Raw genomic sequence first — 20752 nt, forward strand, 5'->3', positions numbered from 1 at the left:
GCAGGCGACGAAGATGAATGCGTTGGAAAATGTTTTAGCTACGCTGGGCTTAACATTGTATTTTTTTTAACATTGTATTATTTTTAGTGTTATGAATGCGTCTTAATTAAACCAAAATACAACGCAAAAACGCCAAATCACTGTCAGTAGCAAAAAAAGCCTGCTTGCTGCTATCATTAACAAAAAAAAGAAAATCGTCGTCACCATCATAGCCAGCATCCGCTACCTCATCAAAATCACTTTCATCACCATTAAAATCAGCAGCAGCCATTTTAGAAACATTTGCGGCCGTCCGACACTGATGTCGTCAGCTGTTGTAACATATGTATATATCTGGCTATGACTTTGCCTGCTGGATTTTGTTAGCAAACAATTAGGCGTTGACAGACATTATTCAATCTCACTTTAGATGGTTGTAATTTTTTGCCGCCATCTGATGTTTTTATTGTAGTTATATCAAGCTTTGATTAATTATATTGTACAAGTTTTATTCTTCATATGACAGTACAGTAGTTGCAACAAGAGCAATACTAGTTTGAATTTTTTTGTTGCTTTCCAGAATTTAAAACCAATTATAATTATGACTAAGATGCACAATGATTCCAACTTGTTCCACTCAGCAACAGAGTTCAACCTCAACTAATGTTCCTAGACACTCATTGCAGGTGTACGAGCAATTTCCAAGACCCTCAGATCAGCTCGACTGTCACTGTTGCCTCTTATTTGATGTAGTATTATAAATATTGCAAATAACTCTGAGTGAAAACCTTTGATTTTGAACTTAAGGCAAGGAAGCAACTGAAGCAAGCTGCCCTCCAGGTGCCTCTCAGTCGTGGTTCTATTGCAGTGCTGGGCGTGTTGGCATAAATACTTTTACCGAGCTCCCAAAGTGCGTGCCTAGGTCCATTAATTGCTTCCTTCAAGGAAATCTAATAGTATGCTTTTTTCCAAGTGAGACTCCAGATATCAATTTGTAATTTTCAGCTAAGGCAGTGAAACTAAATTACTTACATGCAAAGGACTTCGTCGTTTATCCTCAATTCACTCGAATACATAACTGATCTACATATCCAGAAAAGTAGTAAATAGTACCCGTAAATCAGTGGAAAAAGTGATCGGTACTATCGAAAAATCACTACAGTTTAAGGAATACACACACGCTGGAGGCCTGAATATTGGTTTAGCTTCCAATAATTTCCAGTAGAAACATATATATACAGAATACTCTTGGAGTGTGACATTCAAGGTTCCATTGCGGAAGGAGTTGACTCCATGCTTGAAAACAGTATTCAACACAGATAGCTATCGGAACGATTAATGAGGGGATAAACCTCAAGAACCACTCCCCAAGAAGGTGCACAATCTCTTCTAAAAGCTATATAGGTAAAAGTTGTAACTTCCACTGACGATTCGGTGATATATATCTCAGGAAAATTCCTGCCGACTTAATTGAGCCAACGGACCAAATATTGGTGAATAGTATTGAGAAATTAGGTGCTTGTTAAGTGTCAATTAGGATTGCCAAATGATATGAATCGGAGATCGATTAATCGAGCCATTTCGATTCGATTTTTTGTAGATTTTTCAGATTCGATCCGTGAGTCGATCCAATAAATTCGGGAAAGAACAGTGGCGTAGCCAGGGGCGGATATGGGGGGATAGATCCCCCCCCCCCCCCCTTCGTCATTGAACTACAATTATTTACTTTTGAATTAATAACACAATACTATTTTATCCTTCTGATTTAAATTTTTTTTTATATCAGACGGATGACAAATTATCTTTTAATGAATATATGAGTAGTCCACTTGCAAACAGAGTTATGTGATTTTATAAAAGTAAACCATAAATTAAAAAAAAACGTCTACGACAACAAGTAACATCCGAACTGTATCTCTTTTTATTACCTGAAAATTTGGATAAATAAGAGCCTAATACCATTAAAAAAATAAAATTGCAGTATGGTAGATTTGCAAATTTTATATTTAAAAATTTAATATTGCAAGTTTTGAAACAGTAATTTTTACATAGCTAGCTTTTTTTAGCTTTTCGCGTTCTCTCCTCTAGGAAGATTGGTTTGCTTCTTTTTTGCGACTTCTTCCACTAGGCACCGAAACTACCACGTTTTCTTGCAGTTTTCTAAGTTCATACGAAGAGGAGACATTTGAAAGTGTATAAATAAGTATTATAGCGACTTTTGCAAGAGTAGTTAACATTTCATGCTATTTTTTTCAGAATATAGAAAAATTTTTTACTCTGCTGTTAGTGGACATGAAACTCACCAAAAACTAAAAATCTAAAAAAAAATTTCCATAGCGCACTTTGCAAATGGACTACTCAATTGTTGAATATGCTATCTTATTTGTCCCTTCTTTTTATACAATTAAGGAGCGGCTGAATGGTTTAACGATGTTAGCGGTACATAATGATGTGCCGATTATAACACAAGAAGTAATTGAAAAAATGTGTGTTAAGCAACGAAGATTAAAAATCGCTTTATAACTAATAAGATTTTGTAGACTTGTACATAAATAAATGTAAATAGATACGCGTAAATATATAAATATGCAGATATATTCAATGTGTAAAAACTGAAGTGTATACTAACGAAACTTCTACAAAACAAAACTGGACTACACACTAATTAATTAAAATGGTGTAGTAATTTAATTTTTTAAATTTAAATAAAGCATGAATTCCCCAGGGAATAACCGAGTAGACAAAAAATATATAACGGTAGAAATGACACATACATACATATATGAAAGAATGCCCACAGGTGACGCACTATAGGCAAAACACGAGTTTTTTTTTTAAATCGTAGATCTTCGCTTAGAAAAGAGATAATGGAATGCAGCATTTAACCCTTCAATGCAGAGTCTGTCATATATGAAACGCTTTTTAACCCTTTCAAGGCAGAGGAAAAAGGTTCTCAATATGCTTTTGAACGTGCTTTTTCTCATGTTGACGTAGATATTAGTCGTAGAAAATTTTTCCATAGTAAAATAATAAAAAAAAAATAATAAATAAAAAAAAATAAAATAAAAAAAAAGTATTAAAAATAAATAAAAAGTACGCTGAAAACATATTGAGAACAATTTTGCCTCTACCTTGAAAAGGTTAAAAAGCGTTTCATATATGACAGACTCTGCATTAAAGGGTTAAATGCTGCACTTTCGTAAAGATATCGACCAGTATAACCATTTTTGTTATATACATTTTTTTGTGAAAGCTGATAGTTTACGAGTTATTAGAGTTTAAAGGTGCCTTTTCTTTTTCCAATCTGGCCACTCGGGTACAGCATCCAATGTGCCAAGAATCGAGTCTTAAGATAAAATAAAGAGAAATCTTTCAGAAAGAGTGCTAATGGTGTATTAAATATAGTGTTTTCTAGTGGAATGGGAGCCAAAATCCAAAATTAAAAAAAGTGACATTTTGAACGGTATTTTGAGGGTTAAGTTATTGTTGTTGTAACTTTTCTATAGTTTTCCTATATTATATGATCATTTATCTTCACGATTTGCATTCCATTATCTCTTTTCTAAGCGAAGATCTACGATTTTGAAAAAAAACTCGTGTTTTGCCTATAGTGCGACGCCTCTAGCCATTGTGTATCACAAGTTTAAGTTATCGATGCAATTTTTTTTAATCCCCCCCTTCGCCAAATCCTGGCTACGCCACTGAGAAAGAACATTCGATTTTTCATCAATTGATACATATTGATTTACGGTTTGCCATAGAAAATCTATAAAATTTTTAAGAAAATTGAATTTAAGGCTGGTACAGAAAATGCAGGCTTGGTAACTCTTAACTTTTCAACTAGAGAGAGCAAGTCCAAATATGCTGATACTTTCTTCTCCAACTGCAGGACTCATTAGGCAAACTTAATATAAAACTATAGGAAATAATACTACAACAAAAACTCCAAAAATTTGGAGTTTCATACTTTGTGGATATTTTCTTTTAAATCTTGCACACCCTAAGTACCATCTTTAAAAAAAATTTGAGGATGCCGTTCTATAGTCCATTGAATTTTAGGGTTCAAGCTTAAATATATCAGGACTTAGCATTGATTTAAGGCGATTTTTTCTTGAAGCTCATGCATATTTTTTTTGCATATAAAAAACAATTTCGAGCTATGGAGGAAATGAGCAATATCTTCAGTGGAACAAATTGCCAGAAGTCAAAATTGCACTTTATTAAACTAAAATTCAATGGCGTGAGATTTAGAGATAGCAAAAACACAAAGATTCAAATATCGTCCATATTGCAAAAAATCTGTGTACATAAACTTTATTGGGCTAGTGTATTTATATATAATACATTTTTTTAAATACCACAGAATTTTAAAGTAGAAGAAATCTTTATTTCTCTTGTGTTAAAAAAACCGAAAAAAGTTACCGTTTCCCCAAGTAGGGCTAAGAACTTTTGGATTCATAGGGCTGGTTTCTATAACTCAACCTAACTTAGTTCAGGCAATTCTTTAGACTTAGTCAAGAATAAGCTGTGTAAAAAGTAAGTAGGCTTTTGACTTAAGTCCAAAAAATTGCTAAACTAAGGTAAGTTGAGTTGGATAAACCAGACCATAGTGAATGCTCATATCGTTGGCTTAATATAGAAAAACTTTATCTTGCAGTTTTTTTTAATCATTTGCGGATTGTTAGTTACCTAATAGCCTTTGGATAAATGCAAATGCTGCAATTTCAGGTCAGATCGCTGTGCTTTGTTTCTTTATAAAACCATCTCGCGGTGCATACGGCTTTCAATATCTATCTTCTTTATAAAATTAAGTAAAATATATGAATCGATATTGGGAAATCGATTTAGTTTTTTACGATTTCTTTCTGCATCGATTATTTTTATTTCGATTCGAATCGGTTCAAAAATCGATTTTTTTTTATTTCGATCTGGCATCTCTAGTGCCCAATTGGTTTCCAAGAAATGCCGAAAATTTGTAGGTCAACTAGATTAGCGTTAGGTGCGGTGTTCGGGCTTGCAGTTGAGGGGACTCAATTACTGGGGACGACGCCTTTTACAGAAGTCTGGCAGAGATAACTGAGCTAAAGTTCTTGGAACTCCTTAAATCATCATCAGGGATGGCGAGTGGTTTCGCAGGTTTCGGCTATTGTACGAATATTGCGGCCACATTTAAAACTTTTCAAAGATGAACACTAGCGTGGCCGAAAATCCGCTTTTTTAGAATTTTGGTTGGTAATAGGAAAAATATGGTTCATTACGCTCTAAAATAAATCTGTGTGAGATGTAAACGTTTTTGGTCAATATCCTAGGTTTGCCCATGTCCACCAAAGTTGAAGTACTAAAATAATTTTTTTTTTAGCTAACTTCAATTCTCTACGAAAAGGTCCATATACCAAATTATGTAGGACTAATACTTTCGAAGACTATTGCAATTTTAGTAAAAAAATGTATTAATTAATTTGTTTATTAATTTTTATTCTTTGAGCATATTGAACTTTGATGGACTTGGGCGAGCCTAGGATATTGACCAAAAAATTCCAAATTTCTCACAGATTTATTTTAAAGCATAATGAATCATATTTTTGCTATTACCAAGCAAAATTCTAAAAAAGCGGATTTTCGGCCCACGCTACTGAACACTGTATTTGAAAGCAGAAAATTTAAACTTAAAGTCCTCTGTCGATTACTTTATTTGTGCCGATTTTGGTCGCAAGAATAAACCAGACTTATTTAGGGAAACATATACACATGTATGCCTGCATAAGTAGCTTTAAAAGTAAGAAAGTTTATATATTTATATTTACAAAGTTAACGTAAAAGAAAACAGATTAAATAGGAATCAGTTGGGCACACAAAAGGAAACATGAAATCTGATACGATTAGGCAAAAATATTTATACACGCATACGCACGGTATGTAATACTCCAAATGTATGTATGCATGAATGTACCTTGTAGGAAAAACTTTTAATATTGACATAAGCCTTCGATCCACAGTTTGAGCTGTTTGTATAAAAAGCGGAAAGAGTTTGAGAATTACAGTTCTTCGTCAGTGGATGAGCTATAAGAGTCGATGTTCAACTTTACACGAAAAAAGGAGATTTAAGTGTGTTTAGATTGGAGCGTACAGGGATCTTTGGATTTATATATACAAACATATGTACACATAAATACATATATTTGTCTTCGCTTATACTAAACATAGGAAAAGTGGTCCTGTCAGCAAAAGCTTTGTAATAAAAAATGTGGTTTTCAACACACAGTTGCTAATATTGTGTGAGGCAACCTCTTGTAGGCGCTCTATATACATATTTATTCACATGTGTATGTATGCATGTATGCGTACGAGCGCAGTGTTGAATATTCCACGAAAATAAATTGATGCTTAACATAAATATAACTTTGAAACCAGTATAACAAAAGGCATAAAATGAAAATGCCAAACTTCTCTGACACGCTGTCAAAAAGTTAGCATCATTATTCATTATCAAAACATTTTTTTTATGACATACATATATATGTACACTGCCGGCAAAAAGTATTGGCACAGATATATGCAACAATTTTTATTGTAATAATTTTCCGACATTTTCTTATAAAAATACGGTTCATTCCACAACAAAAAATATTAAAATATAATTTCTAAACTTCAGCAAATTTTCATCTTTTTAATCAGATTTTTAAGAATTTGTGTATGCAGATCTGTAGACTAATTAATTTTGTTGCAACAAGGTAGAAGTTCTAAGTAGCTACGAATTACCGTAGATTTTCGGCAAATTTTTTTCGCGCAGTCTCTTCCATACAAATAAAATAAAAAATCCGAAATACTTTATATGGAAAAAATGCAAAACACCTTCAACAAAAAAATGTTATAAAATGAATGCGATTTTTGACTAGCTCCGAGCGTGCATGTTTTGTACAAGAATTCAATATTGTAGCCTACATACTCAAGAAAATTAAAAAAAAATCTGATTTAAAAGTTGAGAATTTACTAAATTTTTGCGAAGTTATATATATATATATAAATATTATATTTTTATGTTTTTTGTTGTATAAAAGAATGTCTAAAAAATTGGCGGAAAAATATTAGAATAAAAATTGTTGCAGATGTTGTAAAAAAGTAGCGGTGCGTATACTTTTTGCCGGCAGTGTCTGCATTTCTTAAATTTTTTTGCGTAATAGTTACTTTGGTAGGCAGCTTTCTTCGGCCTTAACTTTCTCAAACAACTTTATATACAAAAGCAATCCTATGAATGGACACCGACGCTCCAGCTCTGAAAGTATTCAACTCGAAATGCGCAGAGGAAGAAGAAGGCCACCACTGCGACGAAAAAAAAACCAAGTGGGGAAGGATTAGCTTTCACTTGGCATTTCCAATTGGCGTCAGTTGGCATAAGTAGAGGAGAAACTACTGGGGTGCTTTGTTCAACTCGACCAATATCGCTTAGGCGGTTACAGCGCCAAATAGGGGGAAGAGGAAGAATAATTCTATGAAACTCATTTATACATACAGAGTTTATGCTAAATTGAACTAATATGCACATATTAAATTCATCGCTTGGTTCCATTTATTAATATATGCTCTTCGACGCTGGCTCGTATTCAATATATGTTAATGACCGCTTTGTTGTGCTGTGGGACAGTAGGTCGTAAATAGATAAATTCCAACGGTTCCAGTATTTAATAACTGATATTTATTTTTACAAATGAAAATCACAATTTGCGGTGCTTTGTACAAATGTTCTATGCCAGTTGGCTGCAGTGATTTTTAGCGGTCATTAAATTTTAGTTTCGAAATAACCGTTGCGTTTAATTTGGTTGGTTAAATGCATGAATGAAAGTGTGTATTTGCTTCGGCTTGCGGGGTATACTAAACACGGAAATTGATTAAAACAATAACAGGCAACTATAACCTTTTAAAACTAAGTATGACGAGATGGAGTAAAATCCTTCCTGGCTTTGACTACCTGGCATGGATGATAGAGTTAAGGCATGGTTTGGTAGATTCCCACTGTTCCACTGGTTTTGTTATACATTCCCTTTGCTTGCCTCGCATTATTCTAAAGGAATTGAGCACTACCACAAAAAAAGCTTTACTTTACCAATCTCGTATTTATGTACCTACATATGTATATATGTATATAATCAGCATTTTGAATCCTTATTCTTTACACCAAACAAGGTTTGAGTTTTCTGCTTCGAGGCGCATATTTTGTCATAAAATTTCGACTAAGTATTCTTAAGTTGCAGATTATAGTAAATTGCTAAAATTTCTGCTATGCCTTAACAACATAGTGAAATACATTTAGACAAAATGATGGTGATTTTTACTTTAATGACCACAGGACTGCCAGGTGCTGACATTGATTGATGGACAACAACAGTTGGTCAAAAAAAGGTCAAATTTATAGAAAGAAGCACACAAAGTGATTAGAAAGAAAAATTACCTTACCGCTTGAAAGGTGAAGAGTTGCAAGCGATAAACATAGCTAGCTATGGCTCATACTAATAAAAAATTAGTCATAATGTTGGGCTTGACAGCTAAGAAAAAAAAAAAAATTATTATAAAAAATTGCGTAATTCCGTTTTCGCATTTACATTTTTTATACGCCTTTTCTCTATCATTTTCGCACTTATTTTCATTTGCATTGCGTTATTAAAATGATAAATTATTTGATATAATAATATTTGGCGGTCGCATGTTATACCTACATACACACCTCACTGTAGTCGGTACTTAAATATGCTGAGCATATGAGTAAATGTTAAAATAAAGAAATAAATAATAATACGGATTTAGTGGCGGTAAGAGTTGTAGTTCTGTTGTCAGCGTGCGGGTTTTCGGCGCCCGTTTTGTTTGATGGATTTTCACAGCATGAAGGCTAAAGGACAACAATGAGTTTTATTTTCAGTATTTTTCATTATATTTTTCATTTACCGCAGAAGCATATGTATGTATTTCGTTAATTGAATGAAATTTTCTTTGTTCACAGACTTACTGGTCGACATTTACATACAGGAAAATTTTATGATTTAATTTGTTTTCTCTATACTATATTAAACTGGGTTAAATAAAGCGAGTTTTTTCTTCTTCTTTCCGCCCCGCATGAAAATTTCGGTGTCGGTCACAGAAAAATAATTGTGGCAGGAATCCAGCCCTCTATTCTCTTTTTTCAGTTAGTTAGTTAAATATAAAGATTAAAAAAAAAACAACCTTGTAGCCCATTAAATTTTCGCATAAAACGTGCAAGTTTGAAATAGCTATGACTTACCGCGGCTTTTTGGCAACTCTCTTTTTGCTGACGGTCTCAGTCATTTGCTTCCATAATTTCTAACTTAAATTGCTTTAGTGAAACCGGCAGTGAAAATTAATGATCTACAAGTTAGTTGTTTTTTTTTTTGTTAAATTTAATTGTTTATTAAAAATGTTGCGGATTTTTTTACTAAAAATCTTTTTTGCGACCGCTAAACCGGTTTTTTTTGTGAACGACAACGAAATTTTCATATGGGACCGAGAAACAAAAAACATTAGTTTTATTAGACACAGTCTGCAATAAAAGCATAGATATACACATATACCCACATACATATGTAAGTACATTAATTACATAGCAGACGTCTGCAAGGCTAACCCTTTATCTCAATTAGTTAATTTCAGATGCGCATATTGATTTTGTTTTTCAAATAATCACCATAAAAACATGCCAGCGAGGCGATAACGCTTCACTGGGCTGTCATTTTCAACTTCAGCTCATTACTTTCACTTTTATTCATGCCCCTACCTACAGGCTACCGCACACATTTTTGATGAGAAGTTTGAAATAACATTTCTAATTAATGTCACAAGTAATGAGATACTCTTCCACTCAAAATAAAGGCGTATTCATTCAAATTGATAAACACTAAATTAATAAAGAACACGCGGCCAATTGTTTGCAAAGTCTTGTTGGCCAAAATGAGTTTGTAAAACCTCTTCAGTTTGAAAGCTTAGATACTTAAAGAGGATTTTAGCATCACAAAAAGGAAATTTTTAAGGTCACTGCAGCCGAGTGATTGGAGGTGCTTACTATCTCTCCATGGGACCAGAGTTCGATTCCTTGCCCGAAAAACATCCAAAAAAGTTATGTTCTAATACCGGTCGGGCCCACGGCAGGCAGGCGATGTCAAAACTCTGAGTGTATTTCTGTTTGGACAGAGCTTCTCACCAAATTCATTTGTAGTTGGTAAGCGGCGTAAAACCGTAGATCCCTTCATTTCTGTAACACACAGAACAATCACACCAAAGGTTTCTTATGAGATAAAAAACTTCGTGCTTACAACGAAGCTCCTAAAGCGACTGAAATATATTCCCGAAAGCTCATCGGGAGTGTGGAAAAAGTGCAATACAAGGCTCAGGAATCTAAGGATCGCAAAGGCACAGCAGCAGGTGTTGAGATCTCAATATCCTATCATCCAATACCTATCAGGCATGACCATTTAGAACTCCCACAAATAGCGAGAGTTATAACATGCTTATTCTCAAGAGCTCCCTAGACCGCCTCAGTTCTACACGTGGCCGGAAGGGCTAAAGCCACCTTGCATTCCGAGGATTTTGCCCAGCGCTGGCCGAGATTATTAAATGTCCATCTGCCCAGAAGAAGACCGCACGAGAACAGGAGAGCACCTCGACTTTCCATATCCGTGGGCACTTCCTCAAGAGCTCCTGTCTTACCAGCACATGTGTCATGCACTTTTCAGAAATTTTACTGCGACTGGGAAACCAAATGAGTTTAATGCGTAGTATTGCGATGCTGTCGGTAAGGAAGTCAAACACCGTTCTCGAACGAATTATTAAGGAGCCAAGAGCTTTGATAGATGCTCGGTAGGAACTCGAAGATTTTTAGAGTAATGCTGTACCCATAGCAGCTTGACGGCGAAGGCCTTGTCTAGTGCGTTCAAATAACCGCAATAAACACAAAGAAATTTGGTTGGTCTTTAGCGCAACGTGCTAAACCAAACCAGTTTTTCTGCGAATAATTAGGGCCGATGAAAAATGGATTAAATACGAGAATAGACGAGGCAACAATATTGGCCTAAAACCGATGACCCTTCGTGAACGATTTCAAAGCCTGAATTGAATGCAAACAAGGTTATGTTGAGAGCTTGATGGGATTTGAAGGGAATGGTCCATTCCGAAATGCAACAACTTGATCAAGAGATCAATTTGGCTCTCTAGGGTGCACAACTTTCCCGTTTGAACGAAGCAATCAAGAAAATGCAGCCATAATTGGCTAAAAGAAAATTAGTTGTATTCTTTTATAGCGGAACTTGGTTGAGAAGTTCTAAGATCCGCTGAAAATTACTTGGCCCAGTTTTACGCGCGAAGATGATACCAGTCAGCCTTAAGATAGCCCTTTTCGCCTGCGTTTATATGTATGTGTATGAACATGCAGAAGGGCAATATCTAGAAGAACTTCGAATGATGCTGTTGGATAATTTCTCATAGCTGCATTTATGCTTTGATTGTGAGAAGTTTTGCACCAAATAATATATACGGAATTAGTCCTGGGTGGTACTATCGCCGTATAATTTTATCCCAGTATTTTTAGGGAGCATCCCTAGCTCTTTTCTGCCATTGACCTACACGTCTAATAGTTATGATGTTGCAGCCTTCTTCTTAGTTCCCTCCACATGGGTTTCCCATAGTAATTTTTGATCTAGTATTATTCTTAGAAATTCAGCCTCTTTGAGGTGTATAATTGTTTTATCTTCTACCATTATCGTTTTCAGGCCATCAACTTTAAATTTGCTTGAGATTAGGTGGTTTCATACAGCCGCAGGATTATTCGATCACTCGAGCAAGTTGTCAAGATTTTGACTACTCAAAACAATGATTAATCGAGTTACTTGAAATAGGATTAGTCAAAAAAAATTAATTTTTCTCGTTAAAATAGTTTGCTTTGGAAAATGTTATTTTAATTTTTATGTACAATCTGTATATGAAAAAATTATTTAATTTTAATTTTTGTTTTCAAAGTATCAAAGAACTTCAACTACTTTATATGTAAAAAGTACTTTGAAATGTTGATTACTCATTTTACTCATAATATTGATTAATCATAACGCAAATTACTTAAATATTTTTGCTTTTTGGTTAATCAAAAATCTTGATTACTCGAGTAACAGAACTTTTGAGTAATCATAATTTCCAATTAGGCGAATAAGTGGGTTATTTATGATTAATTAAAATTTTGAATAATAAATTAGTCGCACAGCCCTGCACAGGATGTTTTCGACGTTTCCCCTACATATTATTACGATTTCTTCAGCATATCCCTGCCAAGTTATCCCAGAATTTATTAGCTCTTGAAGTACTCCGTCGCCGACTATGTTCTATAGTAGTGGAGATAATACTCTTACTCCACCTGGTGGACAGCCATTTATTGTCGAGGAGCATGTGGTCGTCTATTACCTACATATTAACATACATGTACATAAAATTGTTTTATATGTACCGTAGTGACAATAAACACAAAATTAATTTACTCTGCTAGTAGAGGTGGAGTTGATTGAATTAGCATTGCCCCAAAGTCCAACAAGCAATCAACGTGCTAACTGCCTAAAAATTAACCGCACAACCCATGATACAAAAAAGAAGGTAGTTTCATTTAATGACATTCCTTGTTGTTGTTAACCATTTGACTTTTAATAAAATTATGACATTTCATCAAATTCATGCTACCTGATCACTAGAAGAAATATTTTTTTTAAGCAGAAGATTTTATCAGTACATTCAAAGATGTGGAATATGAACTAGAAAATTATGCCGGCTACATGATTTTGAAAATGGGGTTGACGAATAGGTTTCAGAAAGCATGAAGAAAGTGCATACTTACATATCGTCGCTTAAAGTACAAAACCGCGTATCGTCGTTCTGCAAAACCGCGTAACTGACATTTTTTTCCAAAAATTGGATTTGCTCACACAAGCTCTTGGCTCAAGCCTTATCCATTCGTCCTGAAATGCGAATTTTTTGTAAAAAAGAGAACCATTTTGAAATATGAGAGTTTTTACTCACAACAAAATAATTTATGCAACCTCACATACGCAGTTGTGCATTTTGTTGATACACGGTTTTGTACTTTAAACGACGATATGTTAGTTGTTTATCGGAGGGCGGTCTGTTAATGTCGGCTTCAGGTGTTTTGCATAAATTAAAAACCTGTGAAATTTAATGATGATGTGCTAATCACAAAGCCTAATCTTTTGCAAAATCTTATGAGAAATTTAAGAGTAAATTTGAACGGAAATATAAAAAGGTTTTATTTGGGAAGAACATTCTTTAGAATTCGATTTTTAAATCGCAAGATTGCATTCTAAATAAGAAAACAAAAAAAATAACAGGATAATGCGCGCGTGGTTTTTGTTACAAAATGAAAAGAAAAATTACGGTGAAGTCTCCTTTAACAGTTTACATTTTAAATATTTTTAATAAAAAAAGTACCTAGCACTGATAATGGTTTTTGATTTGAAATGCTATTACATTGGTATAAATATGGGAAAGCAAATACTCTGATTTATTGTTTTAATATTATCAAAGTGGCAAGGCCATTGATAATACGCACAATTTATGAAACTTCAAAAAAATTTATTATCCGTCAAAAGTTGTTTATTGAAACTACCTTCTTTTTTGTATCATGGCACAACCATTCAAATAAATTCAAATACAAAGATAATAGATTAGCTCGTAGAGCTTACAATTAGCCAGAATTTTTCGTTACTTCTTTGCGACTTTAATTCTACCTATGTAGTATACATAGGCACAGATATATATGTATATGAAGTGGCATGTAAAAAATAATTCCTTTTTTCTGGATTGTAGGGAGTAATTTCATGTTAGAGTATTTATGCCTGAACGTTTAGGAGTGTCCACCTTTATAGCAAAGACAGATGACAACGTTAGTCCACATTAACGGCGCAGTTGATCTGATCAAAATTGTACCCTGCCAGGCGGCAGTATTGCGAATTAAGCAAGCCGCGAAGTTACGGGTAAGCATCCCATGGCTAGAAATTTTTTGTTTTATATTTTTTAGCTCCTCGAATTATTACATTTATTTAATTATAGTTTATGGGGGGCTCTTTTAAGAAAACTAAAATCCAAAAAATAATTACTATATCGCTAGCCTACAGTCAATTTCCCGATAGCAATTTAAGTGAAAAATGATTTTAATATTTTGAAATTTACATACATACATACATATATGAAAATTAACAGAAAATAAAAAATCATTTTCCAGAGAGGAAAATACTTCTTATAGCCAATTCCTCAAGTATTTCACAAAACTTTGAATATAATATTTTGCGCGTTTAAGGCCAAGCAAAACTCAACAAGAATCAGAAGGATATTTTGGCCTTATCGGATTTTCGGTGCTACTTTTTCATTTAAAAAAAATTAAAAAAATTTCCTTTTATATGAACAGAAAAAAATAAAATAAAATATGTATCTGTATCCTTTCCGAAACGACATCAAAATATGAGTTTTCATAAAAAGTGTAGTTAACAACTTTTCACTCTAAGCCAGCGATATGTGAAATACCTACTGAGCTATTTGGCTACCGTTAACGCCAAACTCCTTTGCTTTGTTTGCTCAGAGAATTTAGAATACCGAAAATACGTAAGACTAGCTTAGGCCGCTGCCTCTTATTCAATTTAAATTTGATTCTTATCTGAATCAGTACGCATTACCGACGACGAAGTATTTGTCGTCTAGGACTTAATACGGAGCACATAATTTCCGAGACAGTAGCGAATCAACCTGTTGAACCGGATGAACGCTGCCGTCTGTCTATGCCTTTAAACTCTGTACAAACGGTTATCTGTGGATATGTAGCTATGTTTGTATATAATTACCTTTGTTTTTTTTGCTGCTCTTTCATCCCTTTTAAAACATAAATGCACTCTACCCAGCCAAGGCGCAAATCTTTTAACGCGTTTTAAATTGAATTTTCTTTTGTCGAAATATTTCGCTGACAGTAAATTTTTTGGCGTTTTTTGTTTCTGGTTTCGCTGAATTTACTTGTGGCAGTGCTTTTGTTTATCGCACATATTTCTTTTTTCACTTAAAAAATCTTGTAATTTCTCTTTTGTTTGCTTTCGGAGATAATTTTGCGCTCTGGCTATATTTTTTTCACTTTTGGACGCACTCGAACGATGTAGAGATGTGTGTATGTATTTGTATTTTGTGTTTGAGAATCTTTTTGCGACAGCTCGCGTAAATTTAATGGCTTAGCTAAATTATTTACGCAGCACTTGTTGTTATTTTTGTCGATTTAGGCTACTACTACAGCAACCATCATTTATGTAGTTGTTGTTAAGCTTGAAAGCGATTGATGAGGTTTTGTTTTGGTCTGTGGTAGTCAGTTACATTTGTTTTTTTTTTCAACAGGAAAGTTAAATTCCACGTTGATTGGTTTTTATACTTTTCATTTGCTCATTTTGTGTAAGAGGTTTTTATTTGATTAATTTTCGCGTTTGTTGACGCTTCGACGGTACTTCGATAAGCTCATTTGAATTTCGCTTAATAACTTTGGGCGCACAACCAAATAAGAAGAAAATAAACAGCAGTTACAATAAATTGTATTTCACATTTAAATTAAGAATATAATTATTATTTTTTTTTTTTACTTTCGCCAGTTAAGTTTTCCATGCGTATCGCTGCAATCGCGCGACACTGTGAATAAATAAAAGAGAACCACAACAATGCTAATATTTTCATTTCATTTTACCCGTGTCTTATTTTGCTTAGAATATTTTTATTTTATTTTTCAGTTACGCAGGCAAATTTTCCAATTAAAATTTCGCTTTCATTGTGCGCAAATAATCAAAAAGCAAATATCGTAATGCCAGCAAATAACCGTAAAAAGGGCAAGATGTAAAAATAATTACATGCTATAAAACAAATACGCGGTGATAAAGATAACAGCCGCTTCCCCATTCGCAATTTACTTGAAAATGGAAAATGTGTGCAAGCGTTCGCTCAAGCTGGCCACATTTAAAATTCTTCATCACTTAATTTAAAATTGCTTTTCTCAATTTTTTTCGCGGTCTGTAAAGAACAAATACAAATGATGCAAATCTTCATTAAATATTGAATGAGTTCAATTTGAAATCTTGAAGAAATGTCTGCTTTAAAGCACACGTCCATTACTCTCACTGGAATAGAGATAATTGAGTGCAGCATTGTTGGTGTGAGATTGATGGGTTTAGCTGAGAACAGATTGACTGTATTTAATCAAATGTTAATTGCAGTTCTTACTGTAGAGTAGGGTAACAGTGGACAGAGTAATTGAGTGGTTCATATCAAAATCAACGCTTTGAAGATTTTCCACCGATTCTTGTCACATTCTATTGATAAAATTTCCAAGCGCCATGAAAATAATATACTAATAAGTGTCCAATCAGTCAGTGATTGCATTTAATACATTTCATTATGGAATTACAGAAAAGTATGAAGCAATGAACAGAAGTCTGGTGTATGGCGCCGAAGCATAGCCAACGGCCTTTGGAGGATTTGAACAAAAAAAAGATTTTGCCGAAAATTTAAGGGCCTTTTTGAATTGGCGTTGTCGATGAGGGAACGACAAGCTATACACGTTTTTTTTTAAATTCTGTACAACTATCTCGTTTAAAGTGCAAAAGCACGTAACTGAAATTTGTGCCAAAAATGGGATTTGCTCAACGGAAGCACATTTCTCATTAGAAACAGTATCTAGTTGGATTAAGAAGTAATTTTTTAAAACTAAAGTAAACTGAATTTGTTTTATAAAAGACAGAGCCGAGCAGAGAGAGAAATAAGACAGTTTTTACTCTCTTATGTAAAATTCTGCGAGCCTCACCTACGCGGTTTTGTACTTTAAATTACGATTGATTGCTGGAACGACACAACGTTAGCCTTCTATCTAGTGCCCTGCAGGTTTCCCTTTCAGAGACTTTAGAAGGTTTGACTTTGAATTAAAAAAATAATAAGTTTTCCTTAAAAATTTTACATTTTTTAAGCTTCCCTCAAATGCGGCATCTTAAACTGTACCTATGGCTATTTAATCGTTAAAATTTTGTTTGGTAACCCAATGAAATGTTGCTCTAAAAGAAAAATGGGCTATCTCGACTTAAGCTACTTTAATTGAGGTGCACCTATATGCATTTATTTGGGAAACTTTTTGTTTATAGTGCGGTATGTGTACGGTGACCATGCTTTAGAAATAAAAAGTAAAGAAGTATAAGTTCGGGCAAAACCGAACTTTATATACCCGTTGTAGGTATCAATAGCGTCATTTACATTTTCTCTGAATTACCTTTGTATGATAAGCAGGGGTGTTTTCCCCGATTTAAAACGTTTTCGATAATATGCTGAGTTGGGCTTAATGATAAAAATTTAACCAAGTTTGTTGGAAATCGATGAAGTGGTTACCGAGATATACCTTTTTAGTAATAAAGTGGGCGGTGCCATGCCCAAATCCTAAAAGTCTATAGCAACCTTATTTATTGTTAAGAGATTGTTATAACTACGTATAGACTTGGAGTAAATAGGCGAAATCAGTTATTGAAATATCGGAGTTTTCGTATTTCATTTCTGAAATCTACCTTTATACGGGAAGCGGGTGTAATTTTAGTCCGATCTAAATAATTTTCACCGAATGGCTTTTCCGTACCTAGGCTATTAAGTGCATCGAAGTCAAAGGACAGCATATTGAGAAAACGGTCACTTTGCTGCGAAATCGCAAACCATTTAGATTTAAGTCATTTCCCAACGGAGTTATCTCTTCTTTTTAAGGTGGATGGAACATAAGTTTTATTAGAAACATCAAATGCTAGACCAAAGTAATGCGAATGACCATGCGAATACACTACGTGCACTATGAGGATACATACTACGTATATATGTACATTTTTTCACTTTTTACGATCCCGGGATTTTCGGGATGTCGTTATCACGATCCAGGGATTAGTCCCCGGATTTAGTTATTCATTACTTTTCAACAACTTAAATCGAAAAAATTGCTTCTATCTCTCCTACCATAAAAGAAATAATAAATAAATAAATGGTTTTTCTCTCTGACGTCAGGATTTTTTTTAAAGGACTTTGTTATTTCAAAGATATGATTAACTCCAAAAATTATTTAAAAAATTCAATGCATTGTAGAATAAAGTATGAAAGAGGAAATTTCTTTAGAATTAAAAAAAATTACAATTTTTTGGATTCACAAGGACGAATAGGTAATTTTTTAAGCTGAAATAGTAAGAAGGACGAAATTAGAGGATGTTATCGAGTTTATACAAGTTCTTTACATATAATTTTTTCAAAAACAAATATTGCAAAATTTCAAGGATAAAATTTTAAAATGCCATTTCAAAACTTACCAGTGCTTAATAATATCCCAACGGTTTTTACCCTCCATTCCCGCCCATCCGCACGAGGGGCGCAGTCCGCATGACGTACGGAACCAATATTTTAAATTTTTGTGTCGAGTCACGATGGGCAGGAGTTTGTTAAGTGTCGAGATCTAAAACTGTTCAGCTACAGAACTAAATTCATCAGCTGATTTTATGTATTTATGTCAATAATTCACTTATTGAGAGAGGAGAATATCGCTTTCTTAATGCTGAAAAGCGGATCTGATATATCAAACGTGCTGGAATGAGAGTTAAAATCCTGGCATAAGCAACGGAGTGGGTCGTGCAATTCAAAATTGGTTTTACAAGCTTTCAGAAATATGGGACAAAAGTGTCTTGATACGCGTGATGGAACATTAAAGCTTACATCAGCCAGAGGAGACGGACTTGAAATAGAGCCTGTCAGTAATTTAACCAAGCATTTCCCGGCGACTGGCAAGTGTAGGAAGGTTAATAAGTTTTAAGCGACTCGTATAAGGTGGAAGACTATATTGAGAATCCCATCGGAAATTTCTTAAAGCAAAAAGTAGGAATTGTTTTTGAATTGATTCTATCTTGTCTGAGTAAATTTGATACCTTGGATTCCAAACCACCGAGCCGTATTCCAGAATCGGCCTAACTAATGTTGTAAACAGGGTTTTAGTGATATACGGGTCACTAAATTCTTTTGACCATCGTTTCACAAATGCAAGTACACCTTTAGCCTTGTTGACTGTCACATTAATGTGAAGATTAAAATTAAGCTTAGGATCCATTGTGATACCAAGGTCCACAAAATTGTATACCTGTTCCAGGTTATGGTTACCTATTATATAAGAAACTGGCAGAACAGCTCTTCGCGAGAAGCACATTACTTTACATTTCTTAAGATTTAGAGGCATAAGATTTACTTTACACCAGTAAGCCATGCTGTTTAAGTCTGATTGTAGCAAAGACCTTTCTTCAATTGAAACGTACGATTTATAAAGTTTTACATCATCTGCATACATTAAAATTTTGGAGAATTTTATATCTGTAGAAATATCGTTTATAAAAAGCAAGAACAGAATCGGGCCTAGGTGGCTACCCTGAGGGACTCCTGAAGTAACATCAATGACGTCAGAGATAGTATTTTTAAACAATAACCTTTGTGATCTATCATAGAGGTATGAAGAGATCCAACGTAGAAAATTAGGTGGAAGACCAAGAAGATCAAGTTTATAGATGAGCAACGAGTGGCACACTTTGTCAAATGCTTTACTGAAATCAGTATATATAACATCAACAGTTTTGCTCTCACTAAATGCTTTTGAGATATAGGATGTTAATTCAAGTAAATTTGTAGAAGTTGATTTGCCCTTGCAAAATCCATGTTGACTGTATGAAATGCTTGAAGTGATAGAATGCGTCAACCGATTTGTTATAATTGCTTCAAATAATTTAGGAATTGCAGAAAGCTTAGCTATGCCCCGGTAGTTCTCCACTGAAGACCTGCTACCGCTTTTATGTAAGGGGGTTATGAACGATTCCTTCCATACAGTTGCAGCTGTTAACGGCTCATAGAGATAATCAGCACAATTTCTAAGAAAACAAGTGGGGATCTGGTCAGGACCATAACTAAAAGACTGCTTTAAGGACTTCAGGTAAACTAAAACATCATCGGGAGATATTATAGGGTTATGTATTGAGTTAATTGGACTTAGTTTAAAAGGATAGTCAAAGTATGCTTGGGAGTTAGTGGAATAATTGGATTTAAAAAACTGAGCGAACATGTTAGAAATTGTTTGATTATCACCAGAGGCGGTATTTTGATACTTCATGGCGGAAGGAAACCCACGTACATTTCGCTTGGAGTATACGAAATCATAAAATGATTTGGGGTTATATATTATACGTCGTTTGATTTTACACAAGTAATCTTTATAACACTTTTTGTTTAATTCAAAGAACTTGTGACGCAAAAGTGAGTATTTTACATAGTATGAGTGTAAGCCGGTTTTTTTGTGTAATCTAAAATAACTTGACTTTCTGTTTTTCAAGTTTCTCAGTTCTTTAGTGAACCATAACTGTGTTTGTTCTACAGGAACACACCGGCGTTTAGGCACATACTTTTCAAATAATCTATGTACGGTAAAATTAAAATGTGCAACGCTTTGCTCAACTTTTTCTTTGTATATAGGCCACGACAATTTAGACAATTCTTTATTCAGTTTTTTAAAGTTGGCTTGCGAAAAATCAAAGCGAATATTTGGCTCGTATGTTTGGACATCGCAATTTTGACCATCGTTTATAATTTCGTAAGATATCTCAATAGCAGGGTGGTAGACATCTTCGGGCAAAACTAGTGGGTCACATTTATTTACAGC

General features: G+C 34.2%; 2 long non-coding RNA genes across 2 annotated transcripts in view; one reads left to right on the forward strand and one right to left on the reverse strand.

The window, feature by feature from the left end:
* The window catches only part of LOC118742895, a 91671-nt gene that overhangs the window by 47497 nt on the left and 23422 nt on the right, over nt 1-20752 (forward strand). The gene's annotated exons all lie outside the window — the stretch shown is intronic.
* LOC118742896 lies at nt 14868-15687 on the reverse strand. The gene is made up of 2 exons (XR_004993405.1): nt 15642-15687; nt 14868-15541 (listed from the first exon to the last, which is right to left on the reverse strand). It is a non-coding gene; the product is annotated as an uncharacterized LOC118742896 (long non-coding RNA).

This window comes from Rhagoletis pomonella, unplaced genomic scaffold (assembly GCF_013731165.1).
Source record: "Rhagoletis pomonella isolate Grant_MI unplaced genomic scaffold, Rhpom_1.0 Rhpom_scaffold_00007, whole genome shotgun sequence".
Taxonomy (NCBI): domain Eukaryota; kingdom Metazoa; phylum Arthropoda; class Insecta; order Diptera; family Tephritidae; genus Rhagoletis; species Rhagoletis pomonella.